The following is a 14,256-nucleotide window of genomic DNA, read 5'->3' on the forward strand; positions in this document are numbered from 1 at the left end:
TTGTTCTGACGTCTACCATGGCGGGTCCTTAAGTCCGCCAGGTCTCAAACGGTACCCCGGTTAGAAATTGGGGTTTTATCGTGTTTGTGTTGTGTTACACTAGCATGTTTCTAGACTACATTGAGACGCCTCAAATAGTATTTCTGTTGAACAGAAATTATGCATAACCATCTTTTAAAAATAAAATATTAAAAACAAAATGGAATGTAAAAAAAAAAGGACATAATTTAATACCACACACTGGACTTAAGATATTTGTTGCAGAGAATGAATGTATGGATCCTGAAATTAGCAAATGTTTGATCAAAACTATAACTAAAAAACGGAATGAATTAATTAAAAAGAAGTTAATGATGAGTTAATTTTTGTGGAGGTATCTTCCATTATGTATACCAGACCTGGGCATTTTACGGCCGGCGGGATAAATCTGGCCTGTTTGCTTTTTTATCCAGCCCACCAAACTATTTTCTTTGAATATTTTAATATTTTTCATCAATCTATATTGAATTCAGAAACTCTTTATTTCTTCCTGTTGTTTAATTTTGGATGGATGGTTACATACAAAATACTGATGGGACATTTATATGATTATTAATGATTTTAAGGTTGAAATAAAATGTCAGAAAATTGAATTAAATTGCAATTTTCGTTTTGTTCAATTTACATGATACCTAGTTGGCCCGCGTATAAAAATGAAATAAGAAATGTGGCCTGCCAGTCAAAATAATTGACCAGCCCTGAAGATCTTAAGAGTACAACTGTCACAAGTTAGCAAAAAATAGAATTAACCATACCCTTTGCCATAAAAAAAGACTATAAATTGTATTTTTTCAAGTTATATTTCCAGTGGAGCCTTCTGTGAACTCAACTCCTCGTAGTTCAAACTGCATTTGGCTGTGATACTGTATCTCCAGGCTCCCTTTTTCAGGTCTCACACTCTTCTCCAAGGGTCAAGGACACAACACCATTAATGGAAACATGGCACAGAGTCTGAGAAGACACTCGGGATCGAACGTGTGATCTCTCAGTTACAGAACAGTCCATGCCTCCCTCCAGCTGCTCATCGGAAAGCATGGTAGAAACTTGTGACATTAGCAGAAGTGAAATATCACATTTTATGGCAAGGAAAGAAATCTCATTGTAAGCTAGAAAGTTTGTGTTTGATGAAAAAAATATAATCCAACATTCTGTTCGTTGTCCGTGGGGAGCATTCGTAGAAGGAAGCAGCTTCTTTTTAAGGGTGCTGTCATGTGACTGGATTGTGTTTCAAGACAATATTACATATTTGCGCATGTGCAATGTGTAGGTTGTATATGGGGGGCACTTTTGAATGTCAAACAAAACAAGTTGACATGTTCTGGGTCTGTCAGGCTGCAATGTGTACTGTATCTGTGGCTAATCCAGCTGAGTCCTTATTGATTCCTCAGTTTATAACATAAACAAGCTCAAAAACATGGATAACTCAATCTGATGTTTGTTTCTGTGTTTTATGACAATTCCTGCACAAAACAGTCACATTAAATGGATGCCTATTCTTCCCCCACAAAAACAGATCAGTAATATTATTAGGTAAGAACATGGCAGGAATCCTTTACAAGTTAAAATTGATCAAATTTGTGAAGCAGGTCATACTCACGGATACTTCCATTTTCTGTGTCCCTATGAAAACACATGTTCAGCACAAAAGATCATATTCACATTTTTACAAGATTAATTGATAGATGATACAGATCTGTTTTTGGTTCCTGTTTTGAAGGCAATGCAATTTAGAAACAAAGTTTGTCATGACACTTTTGATTACATTTTTTACTGTTTCCTCAGCACTGTTGTTTTTTTGTGGTCTTATGTGAAGCATTTACGTGTAGCAGCAAAGAAAACGGAAAACTTTTTTGAAATATTTCCAGAATCAAGAATGATGACTGAGGATATTTTAAAAATGCGACAGCTGGTCTGGACAGACTATTGTGTCTCAGTTGTGACTGAAAGTTTGTGTTTTAATTTACCAGAGGAGTTTCATATTAAATAGAGAAGTCCCTCTACGGAGGAGCAGATTATACTTAAAACGGAAAATCTGCTTTAAAAGGCTCTGTCAGTTCCGTGGAATGGAAGCTCATGGACGACCGAACCGTCTCGGCTGAAGACACTGCTGTTTGAAGATCAAATACAATTAGAGAACAAACCATTTCCACCAGAGAAAAGGATCAACAGTGGAGTTAGAGATGAAGGAAAAGTGCAGTTTAGAATGGGGAAGCCAAGTGAATTTAAGTTTTGAAGCAGACATCGCTCTTTCCTGATAAGAAGCCTCGTTTTCCTTCAGGGCTTAATTAAAACTGGAAAGTACAGACTATATTCAGACCTCCAAAAAACACAATGTTTCCGGATGAGTCACAAATGAGAGAGTATTACTGATGATGACCCGTTACGGAGCATAGTTAAACAGAATAAAGATTCATTTTGTGTAAGTTTAAGTCCTTTCCAAGTCTATTTTTGACATGTGATTTTCACTCGATTATTTGTTTTGCTCTGATGTTTATAGCCTTGGCCCCAAGGTGAGGCCATAATCAAAAGAATTAGAAAGGTTTGAAGCACCAGGCATCCTAAAATCCCTGTTGGAACTGTCAGGATAGGGGCCTGACAATAAGAAAATCGTATCAAACTTGGTAATTAGCCCAAAACTTTCCAAAAATCATTTTCACCGTGAATCGACACGTCAAGATCAAAAATATTTATTGTCAAAAAATCTATTGTAAATGCATAATGAAATTTAGACCGGTAGACTGGCTGCATAAGGCACACTTTTTAGAACTGGCACAACACAGAAGAAGAGACAACCCACCACAATAGAGGGATCACTAATAGAAATAATAAGACCATAAATACATAATAGAACTGTAGTAAAAGATTCTTTAAAAGTCTTAAATCTAAAGGTTTTGAGGCATAGTGAGTGAGTATACCTGTGGTGTTGGGGGCGTCACACTCACACATCACACAAACATCACACACACACACACACACACACATACTCCACTCTCTCTATAAACTCTGGGGTTTGATGGGATTTTCATCAAATGTAATCTCTACAAATTAAAGATTTTCATCTCAGATTTCAAAAGTTTGTTGTGTTTTGTTTGGACGAACGGCCATTTGCTTTTTAAAAAGCTGTAACTCAGTCAGACACGTTTTCTCTGTTCAGTTTGTCAAAGTGCCACCTGCTTTCAGTCAGTTGACCAGTTCCACCTCAACTATGGACCAGAAATTTCAAATTTTGGGCAGGGAGTGTGTATATTTACTGTTCATATAAAGAAAATTAAAATATCGACATGCTGTTGCTTGGTGGTGATGAATGCCTCCCACATAGTCTACATAGAGGGCTTGTTATTTCTAGAATTAGTTATTCTCGGTTACTAAAAGCAGGCACTATCGGGAGTTTATGATAATGAAAATAGGAAAAATGAATAAGTAATGTGTTTAAAAGCTGTTTAGGGTCACTGGTATGACAGATTATAATATGTGGGTTTTAATGTGTGTGTGTAAGCTTGACACATCTGAAGTATATGCTCCCCTTGGCTAGAGGCTGACATGTGGGCGACTGCCCACATAATGACCAGCTCCAAACAGCAGGAACACTGCAGGTGCTGAGGGTGCAGTTGCTATGCAACTGTGGGTCGCCAGCATCATTCAGGTCAGACCTGAGTGAAGCGCAGCAGACAAGCGGAGGACGTGATGTAAATGTGTTTTTGGAAAGTCTGGGGTTCATCCATTTTCTCTTGTGTCAGAAAATGTATTCGTTGAAAAATTAACCCCAAAAGTCAGATATAACAAAAAAACAGTATTTCCATAATTTTAACAGTAACCTTTCAGAATTTGATTGACATACCGAATGGGTCAGGATTCCAAAAGTTTGAAAACCTGTGGCCTTGACACCAAGTCAATTGAACAATCCCAGAGAATTCTAAATGAACAGCAACTGCAACTTAAATCCTTGTGATGTGATTTGTTGATTCTTATTTTTTTTTTCAATTTTCCCTTCCTTTCACATTGTCATGATGCTGCTTTCTTTGAGCGAGGAAGAAACAAACGCGGCAGCAGCTGTAAATTGATGTGGCTCATCTGGGAGCACTGGTCCAGATCAAAAAATCTGTGTGTCTGTCCATCTCCCTCTCTCTCTGTGGCCGCCTCCCTCATCTCTCCAGGGTTTAATTAGAATCGCTGAGCTCTGTGTGAATAATACAGCACCTGAAAATACCTGAGCGTCTGCTGAGAGAACCACTGCAGGGAGGCTGAGAGAGCATTGCCTCCTGAGAGCAGAACAGACCCTTGCAGCTTCAATACTCACCAAACTTTGTTCGTCATGTCATCTTACAGATTTGTGTCGGTAATAGAGAGATCACTTAGATACTTTGCTTGGGGAGTACAACATATAAACACTGCACCACAACAAACACAACTAAATCAAAACATATCAAGACTTCTTAATGCTCTCTTGTGTGTGAAAAGTGTCACTGTAAACCAATTGATCCAGTGTCAAGTGTGTAAATATGTAACTGTCTTGTATTTTGAATTGCTTTAGAATTAGAATCAAAAGTAATTAATGTATAATTTATACCCAATAGATCGTCTTTTTTCAATATACAAAACAAACAAAACGTGTGTATATTCATATCTTTCTTCACTGTAGAAATTTCATATATAGATAGACAGATATGCATTTATATAATATTATTTATGATATTTTGTTTTGGCTTTGCAGGGCATTTCATTAGGCTGAGACATGCAGTCTGCATAAGGATGGAGGCCTTGCTATCTGCGCCATCTGGTGGTTTTTGATTACAATGGCGCGTTTGAGCATCTTCTCCCACATCCTAGAACAGTTGAGCATTATTGGAGTGTATTGGATGTATAAGTTTGATCCACGTAGGCTCCATCCTCCCAAGTCTCGCAAAGGTGAAAGATATGACTGCAGAGGATAAGGGGTCCACACCTCAATGAATCAGTGCTGTTTTGATGGTGAGAGGTAAGCAACACAATTTAAGAAAGCTGAATCCTTGTTTTGTCTGATTAGTGTAGAATCGGCATCCTTAGAATTTCACAATAACATACATTTTCTGAAAACAAACTTGTGTTTGCATTTCATAAATCCTTATTTTCCAAACACACACAATGCACCTATTCAGACAAAGATCCATTTAGATACAACAGGATATAAATGGGGTGCACGTTTGCACTTTACATTTATATCACATAATGAATGACACCATTCACATCAATCGTTTTCCAAAAGACCCACATGTGTTGAACCCTATCATCCTTATTGCATTTTTGAATGACTTTGCTAATGTTTCAACAGAATTCATCTCTGTTTGTGCATACAACTGCCCAGTGGCAATAGAAATTTAAGAGTCTTTCAGAAGAAGATATTGTCTGATCTGACCTGGGTAGAAAACAGCTTCCTTCAGGGTATGAAAACCCTGTCATATTTCCAAAAAGAGTTATATATTCATTCTGTATACTGCTCATCCTGCACACGGGGTCACTTGGGCCATTCCCAGATGACATTTTGCGAGGAAGGACACAGTTGACGGGTTGCCTGTTGAATACATGGTCACATATAGAGAATTTCAGCTGTTTGCTCTCATTCACATCTATGCAGAATGTAGAGTTCCACCGATCTGTTCAGACTGGTGGGAAAACACACAAAAAAAAAGCCTATGCAAGCATGGGGAGAACATGCAAACTCTTAAGAATGATCCAGTAAACCTTGTTGTGTGGCAGAAGTGCCAACCAAAGCTCTGTGATTCCCAAAAGAATTGTTACACCAACTTGCACCCTACTTCTTCCACTCCTTTTTCATGCAAATGTCACTACTTATGGTTACATTCTTAATGCACTAAAGTCCCCAAACACGTAATGGGAGCTAATTCTTAAGCGCCACCAATATATTTGATTTGACATTATAAGTCAAGAAATTCATGCACATATTCACATATTCTTGGCTTATTCCTGTATGATTATGAACTAAGGTAAAATGGATTGTAGCATGCTGATGTGGCCCATCAAATGGGAGTAATACAACATTGTGTATGTGTTCTCTTTAGCCAAGAGAGGGTGCTGAAAATAGCCTGTGGGTTGCTTGAAGATGTGGAATTCATGAAGACACTGGGTGAGATGAACCAAGCCCTGCTGCACACGGTGTTATCTTGGCAAGGTACTATTGTCATTAAATTTAAAAAAATGTTTAACCTTATTTGTTTAATGTCCAGATGAGGGAACATGTTAAGAGTGTTTTTATGTCTCAAGTGTTCAGTGAGTGCAATATCAGCCAAAACTTCCATCAAATTATTTGCTTTCTTATTCACTCTTGGACTTGAAAACTATGTAACCACTGTCAGCATTTAAAACAATGCAAAATATAATTATACTTATAGGTACAATTTGGAAGCACTAACTGAAATCTGCCTGTGGTCAAGAGTAAAAACTACATCCATCGATTTACTAAATATCTATATTTAGTTTGAAATTGTTTTAATTTTTAAAATCAGGCCATTGCTGCGTTGTATGACATGTAAACAGATGTATACGGTAATATAGGTTTCTTCCCATCATGCTCTATTTAACTGATGAAGACAACTACGCATAAGATTGCTAATGTCGGGCCTATAAATCTTTGATACTATGACTTAAAAACATGTCCAAGCTGTCCAGCCATGTGTCATGCTACAAAGCATATAGCACAGATCTGTTTAGTCACCAGCAACGATTCAGCATCAGCTAATCATTAAGTGATCCCAGCAGTTTCTTTAAAAAAACATCACATGGTTTCTGTTATTGATTATGTATAATGGACCAATGTCAGCGAACATGCACATCATGATTAGTCCGCTTGGCATGTACATGACATGTGGGTGAAAGTTCCCAATGATCAGGAAATAGACAATCTTCTTCTGTATGAGGTGGTTACATGATGCCTTTTAATTCCTATTTGGCTGAGACGGCACAAGTAAATACAGAGAAGACATATGTTATACCACAACAAAGGCCAATCACAAATGCAAGGATTACCAGATTAGGATCCATATCTGTGACTTCTTTAAATGACAAGTAACCTGTTTAGTGGTTCCAGGTGTTCTATAATTTATCTGATCCCTTTAACAATTTTGCATGAGCATTGTAATTGTAATGACGCGGATTATGTTTCAGTGTTCAAATGACCATAGTCGGCTATCAGTAATGGGAAAACTTCATAGATAAATCACAGGTAAATTTTTGGAATAACCTTGTGATATCACAGTCAGTCTGTATCCCTGTGTCATTACAGCTGTGAGTCAGGCACCCTGCCCAACATACACACACACACACACACACACACACACACACACACACACACACACACAAACACATACACACACTCGTACACACAAACACACACACATACACACATAAGCACAGATACCTCATATAGATGTCACATCGTCAACAGACCAGAAACATCCTCAATTTCTAGTGTTACTTTTTAGTGGCATCTTCACTTTCAATACTGTCTGCATGTTGATGTGGGTTTACTGATGCAGGATGCACAGTACACACATGTATGTGACCTTTATAACTGCTTATAGTTTACATATAGTAAGTTATGAAGAGTAATCCTTCATATATATACGTATATATATATATATGAAGGATTACTCTTGTGTGTGTGTAATATATACATACGATATATATGATAATCTATAATAATATATAATATATTGAATCAATATATTATATATTGTTATATATTGTTATTATATCGTATGTATATATTACACACACACGTATATATTGTTTGCAGAATCATATATTGTTCAGCAGTATGATGATGATGCATGATCATCTATCTGATAGATGATCATGCATCATCATCATACTGCACCATGCATGAGCTATACTTCACCACATTTTAAGTCATGGCCTGTCACTTATGTTAAGTTGCACAAGATGAAAGAAGGGCCAGACCTTTTGTCTGATGGATTCAGGCCTATTTCTCTTACGTATGTGAATGATTTGGCATTTTTTTGCCTTATGTGGTTTCGTATTATTTCACTGCACCCAGCCCCGACCCCATCAAATCATTGACTCCATCAGACTTCTGTGGGTGTCCAGTGACGCCTACCATCGAGATGGTAGGAACCAACAACACAGGAGATTCGCAGAATTCTACAGCTGCTCTTATTCAGCTGTAAAAGAAAAAACTCACTGTGAACCACTGTTGATACTGACTGTTGAAATGAGGGTCATGCCGCAATTTAAGTAGTGTTGAATATCTCATACACCAGAAAAATGAACATGTCTTAACTCATTAGATTCAGTCAGCAGAAGGGAGGCTCTCCCATCCATTCACAGTGCTGTGCTTTCCCTTTGAACCAGATAATGTGTAATCAAAATAGAATTTGCAGAAAGTAATAATCTGAGGTGGTCATTTTCTGAAGATTCCATTTGTTCTGTGTGTCAGGGAAACTTGCAAATGTTGCCTTATTGCACTGAAGCCACATTATAGCTGTTTGCAGAATGTAGTCAACTGTGCAGGTTAAACCAGAAGACTTAAAAATACTAGTTATGTTATCTGTTACAACTGGGGCGTCAAATTCATTATTCATTGGTCTTTGATATCTGGAGGAAATGAAAAACAAGTTAAAAAAAATGCAATTTAACATCAGCAAACATGTATCAGTGAAACTGGCTGGGGGGATGGAAATAGCAGCCTTGGACCAGGAAACAGCACTGCCTTTCATTTAAGGTTTTTGTTGTCCAGATTGTACAAAGCTGTTTTGTATTTTTCATAGAAAACCCATTCACTGGGATTACTGCTGTCCTTCGGGGTCTAGAGAGTTATTTCCTCAAACAGAAAAGGTGACAGAGGCAAAGACACAGCATCAACACTTAAAAGGCTCTGCAAATCTATCTGTTTTGTTTTGAATGTCTCACCATGCACCTGTAGATTGTGCAAAACAAAAGAAACCTGCCCCATTGATTGCCACCTGAGCCTCAGCCCAGGTGAACTAACAGCCTTTTTTTTGTTTTACACAATCTACACATTAGTCATGTAGTACTCTGTTCAGATTCTAACTCAGAAGTCCTCAGAATTTCTCCCTTTCTTCAGCACATGAGGACACAAAAACAACCGCATAAACAACAGTGAAACAACTCAGTCAAAGAGCAATGCTCTATTTTAATATTACAATATCATCATAATTTTTCAATTTAGAAATACATTTTAAAAGGCGAAAAACAAACGTAAACAAAATAAATAAAGAACTATAGGCAGCTCTGGAGCCATCGGTTACTGACCCCTGGTCTAGTAGAAATGAAGAAACCTCTCAGATGAGAGGTGAAACGACTTAAAGAAAATAAAAAGGCCAGTTGCAACATCAAGAGTTGGCAATGATTGGCCATTTATTCACCTATGAAATCAAATTTGACTTGGAGATAAGGTCAGAGGGGCCAGGCTGAGATGTTGTGGCCAAAGCCAATTATGGCAACCTGACTGTTTTCTTGCTGGACTTGGCTAATACATCAATCAATCCCTCATGCCCTCATCCACACAGCACTAGATCATTTCCCCATCCCTCAGCCCATCAAGGTTTCTTCCCATCATCAGTTACTTTGGCGGAATCCAGCTACAATTCAAAACAGCAAACTTTACCACCCAGTGGCAAAACCTGGAATAAGGGATCGTAACTGTCTGTACAATCTCCCCTCACTTCCTGACGGGAACAACATCAGCAGCACAGAAAAGCAGACATAGGAATGGCTGAGAAGGATCGAAAAATCAGGGCTTTACCGAAACGGATTGCTGCCAAGGCTCATGTGGCTGTTGTGTATGAAGTTCTGATGACAAGTGTTGAAGGAGTGGAGAGAAAGATCAACAAGTACCTTCGAAGGTGGCTAGGAATCCCTCAAAGCTTCACCTCGGTAGGCCTCTACATAAGATCCGGGCAGCTCCAACATCCTCTGTCATCCATGGTGGAGGAATTTTAAGTGCAGAGTCATGATGACATACAGAGACTCCCAGGATGAACAAAACAGAACAGCAGGCATCCTCACAAGATCGGGATGCAGTGGGCAGCTGACTCATCTGTAGCGCAAGCTGAAAGTATGTTGAAGCTACGTAACATCACCGGAACGGCATGCACAAGAAGACAGGGTCTTGGAACTTCCCATGCCCACTAATGGGGGAAGGCAGGATCCAAGGAGAAAAGGATTATGATCCAGGAGGAAATGCAGAGCCTGGAGGAGGAAGGAAGAAGGGCAAGGCCAGTGGAGTTAGCATCCCAGGGAGCATGGACCAAATAGGACCTGCTCAAGAGGAAGAACAGATGGGGACTGGAGCCTTTCCACATCTCATTCATGCTAACATCAGCTAAAATGCACTCCTGACTCTGACAAACTTGCACAAGTGGGGTGTCGTGCTAGCTCTGCAGGGAGAGGGATACCCTCTGGCACATATCCTGTCATGGTACAAAACAGCAATTGCACAAGAAAGATACAGGTGACACCATGACAAGTTACTCATGGTACTTGCTGACACCCTGGAGCAGGAGAGACGTAAGAAACGCCAACCATATTGGAGAGCAATACCATCAATCAAGTTTGTAATGGATGGACCAAAGCCACCAATCACAGCAACAACAAGAAGGAATCGGCCCCAAAAAGCTGAATCATGGGAAATGAAGGTAGACCTGAGGGGAAGACTGCAATTCCCCCAGGTTGTCTAGACAACCGTGACGCCAGATGTGGTACTGTGGTCTGAAGAGGCAAAGAAGATCATCCTCATTGAACTTAGAGTCCCATCAGAAGAGAGTTGTGAGCAGGCGTTTGAGACAAATAGCGCCAAATACCAGGATCTCTTGCATGGTTGCAGGGGGAAAGGATGGCAGGCATGGCTCTTCCCAGTCGAGGTTGGCTGTAGAGAAGTCCCTGCCCAGTTAGTGTGGAGAATACTCACAGCAGTAGGGGTGACTAGAAGGGCCTCTTTCTGGCTATGGAGCAGGAGAGAGGAGCTTAGCCAGGAGGAGTTGATGGACGATGATTTGGCCATCACTGCTGACCCACCGATGTTGAAGGTTGAGGGTTGAAACACCCATTGATGGTTGGATACCCCCTGATAACATCAACTCTCCCTGGCTGGAGCTACATTTCTTGAAAGTGAATGAAGGAGAAGCATCTATTGACGTAACTAATCATGGTCATGCACAGAGGAGGAAATATATCGGCAGTAGGATGCTGAGGTTAGAACTGCCAGAAAGAGGAAGACCAATGAGAAGATTTGTCGATGGAGTGAAAAAACAACAACTAACCAAACACTTTCCATCTGAAACAGCTGTATTTCAGTATATAGTCAACTGGGGCTACCAGTTCCAGCCTTTTCAATGGAGAGTGTCACACCTGGTATTCGGTATTTAGTCTCCCATCGCCACAGGATGTATGTGCTCCTCATCTCGGATATCAGAGTCAATTGCACTTCTCGGACACAGACCAAACAAGTGATTATAATCAATTGTGGGATTTTGTCCCTTTGTCACCAAAATTCCATCAAAATCAAAAACCCCTGCAAAAAATTACAAGGGGCGATGAAAGTGGAGTTTGACGTTTCACTGGATGTTGATGTGCAGATATCATTTATGCAATGATATTTCAAAAAAGAATTGTAATAATTCACAAATTATTGAATCCTAATATGATTCAACTATGACAACTAGAACACTGGGTGGCCTAGAGGTTAGCAATTCCACTTCACCCCAACAAAGTCCTTGGTTCAATTCTGCGCGGAGTTTTCATTTTCTTCCACCCACGGACCAAAAACGCGCATAAAGTTAATTAGAGACCCTGAATTGCCCAGACGTGTGAATGTGAGCATTTTAACATTAACTACATGTGACTCGCTGATTAACTGGCGATCAGTCCAGAGTGAATCCCACCCCTGTGGTTCACAGCTGGGCTCAAATTCAAAGAAGATCACTTATGTCTGCATTGTTCATAAAAAAAAAAATCTCAATACAATGGCATTATTCAAACAAAGGAAACAAGCTTCTGGATAACAATAAAATGAAATATATCTAAAGAAAGAAAAAAAAACATCAGAAAATTCTGACATACATTTATAATACAACTCATACAGTTAAACATTTTTGAAAAACTGTGCAAAAGTGCATTTGTTATGTCATCAACATTCTTTTGAGGGAAAAATCACAGCTTGGGGTTGGTGTTTCAAATCAAGAGGGGAAACTTGTGTTGTTTTTTTTTTTTATATATATGAGGGTCAAGATTATGCAAAGACTGCTAAGGGCTGTTTCTTTCATTGAAACCGGAGCAGAGCTAATTGATGCTGTGGTTAATTTGCACGAAGCCGAGCTTCGCCCATCACATTTGATATCACAGGCTGGTGACTGTCAACTGATTTTTAGACATTATACTTTTATTTCTGAGATGGATTTGAGCACAATTTTTGAATGAATGTTTCCCAGTGTTTTTTTTCTTTTATTGACGCAAGTCTGTTTACATGGGAAATGTATTCCGAGTTCTAACCAACACTTTCCCAGAGAGGTGAATTGGGGTGAAGAGTCTCTGAGTAAGAAGTCCACAGCCCACCATGATGCTATTTCAAGTTGCTGCAGGCGATGGAGGCTGGGGGTGGAAAGCCATATGACTTCAGAACACTAGCTTCCTTCAGCAAATACTGCCTTAGAATTTGTATTGCCTTTTGGCATTAAAAAAAAGTTGGCTCACACTGTACTGATGTGAACATCCCACAGTAAAATTGTCAGATTTGTTTTGCATATATGTCATGTAATGTATTTTTCTCATAATCTCACACCCAGTCTCATGATATTCTGATTCTGAGTATTGTTAATTAAGGCTCCTCCCAGATGAACGTCCTCGAGCTGCCACCTTATCGTGGTGGAGGGGTTTTCATGTCCCACTGATCCTATGAGCTATGTTGTCGGGGGTTTTATGCCTCTGGAAGGGTCGCCCAAGGCAAACAGGTCCCAGGTGAGAGACCAGACAAAGTGTGGCTCAGAAGACAAGACCCGGTTTGCCCCTGGCCGGATCCAGGTCACCAGGGCCCCCTCCCAGAGCCAGGCCCGGGGATCGATAGCGAGCGCTTGGTGGCCTGGTTTGCAGCGATGAGGCACAGCCCAAAGGGATGACATGGGTCCCTCTTCCCCTGGGCTCACCACCTATAGGAAGGGCCAAGGGGGTCAGGTGTAGCGTGAGCCGGGTTGTGGCTGGATTCGGGGGACCATGGCCCACCGACCGGCAACTGCAGAAGCTGGCTATTGAGACATGTCACCTCTCTGGCAGGGAAGGAGCCAGAGCTCGTGCACAAGGCTGAGAGATTCCGGTTAGACAAAGTCGGACTCACCTCGACACACAATATAGGGTCTGGAACCAGGCCTCTCGAAATGGACTCTTTTTTTACTCTGGAGTTTTCCCCAATGAGAGGCGCTGGGCAGGTGTGGGCATATTGATTACCCCCCGAATCAGCGCCTGCATGTTGGGGTTCAACCTGGTGGACAAGAGGGTAGCCTCTCTGACGGTTATTTGCATCTATGCACCCAACAGCAGTCCAGTTTCTGAATGATTGAGTGAGTGAATGGTTGTTGGTTGTCCCTGCGATTGACTGGTAATCAGTCCAGGGTGTGACTCGCCTCACGCCCGATGACAGCTGGAATAGGCTCCAGCATCCCCCGCGACCCTGAGTGCAGAATATGCGGAAGAAGATAGATGGATGGTTGGATATTCATTATTTATTAGGGGAACATTAGGTGTCTCCTGCCTGTGGCGTTTCCTCGAGCGGGCTTCACTTGTTTTCCAAGGACCTTTTGTATGCTTGTGATGGCTAACTGTAGGCGCAGCCTCTGGCTCTGTTTAAAACTAGCCGCACCTGTGAGCTCTTTCAGCGGCTTAGCTCAGCTAAATGCATGAAATGCATCCGGAGAGAAGCGTCGAGAAGACGGCCACGGATCTCTAGGAAGTTGTGTACATCCATATACGGTACATATATGTTAACACAAGCGGAAAGCCAAATCAACACGAGCAACCCCTATACATCAACAACCCAGCATGTATTGCGCAAGTAAAACAATGGGGGCAACTCTGGGTTAAAATATATGTTCTAAATTGTGTGTTTTTTTTTTTAAAGAAATAACAATTATTTGTGCTTTTTAACAACACGTTCACATAAAGCATATGTATGTCAATTAGTTCTCCCAAACGGGG

This window comes from Fistularia commersonii, chromosome 35, assembly GCF_037954325.1.
Source record: "Fistularia commersonii isolate RoL2024-O1a breed Wild chromosome 35, RoL_Fcom_v1.0, whole genome shotgun sequence".
Lineage (NCBI taxonomy): Eukaryota > Metazoa > Chordata > Actinopteri > Syngnathiformes > Fistulariidae > Fistularia > Fistularia commersonii.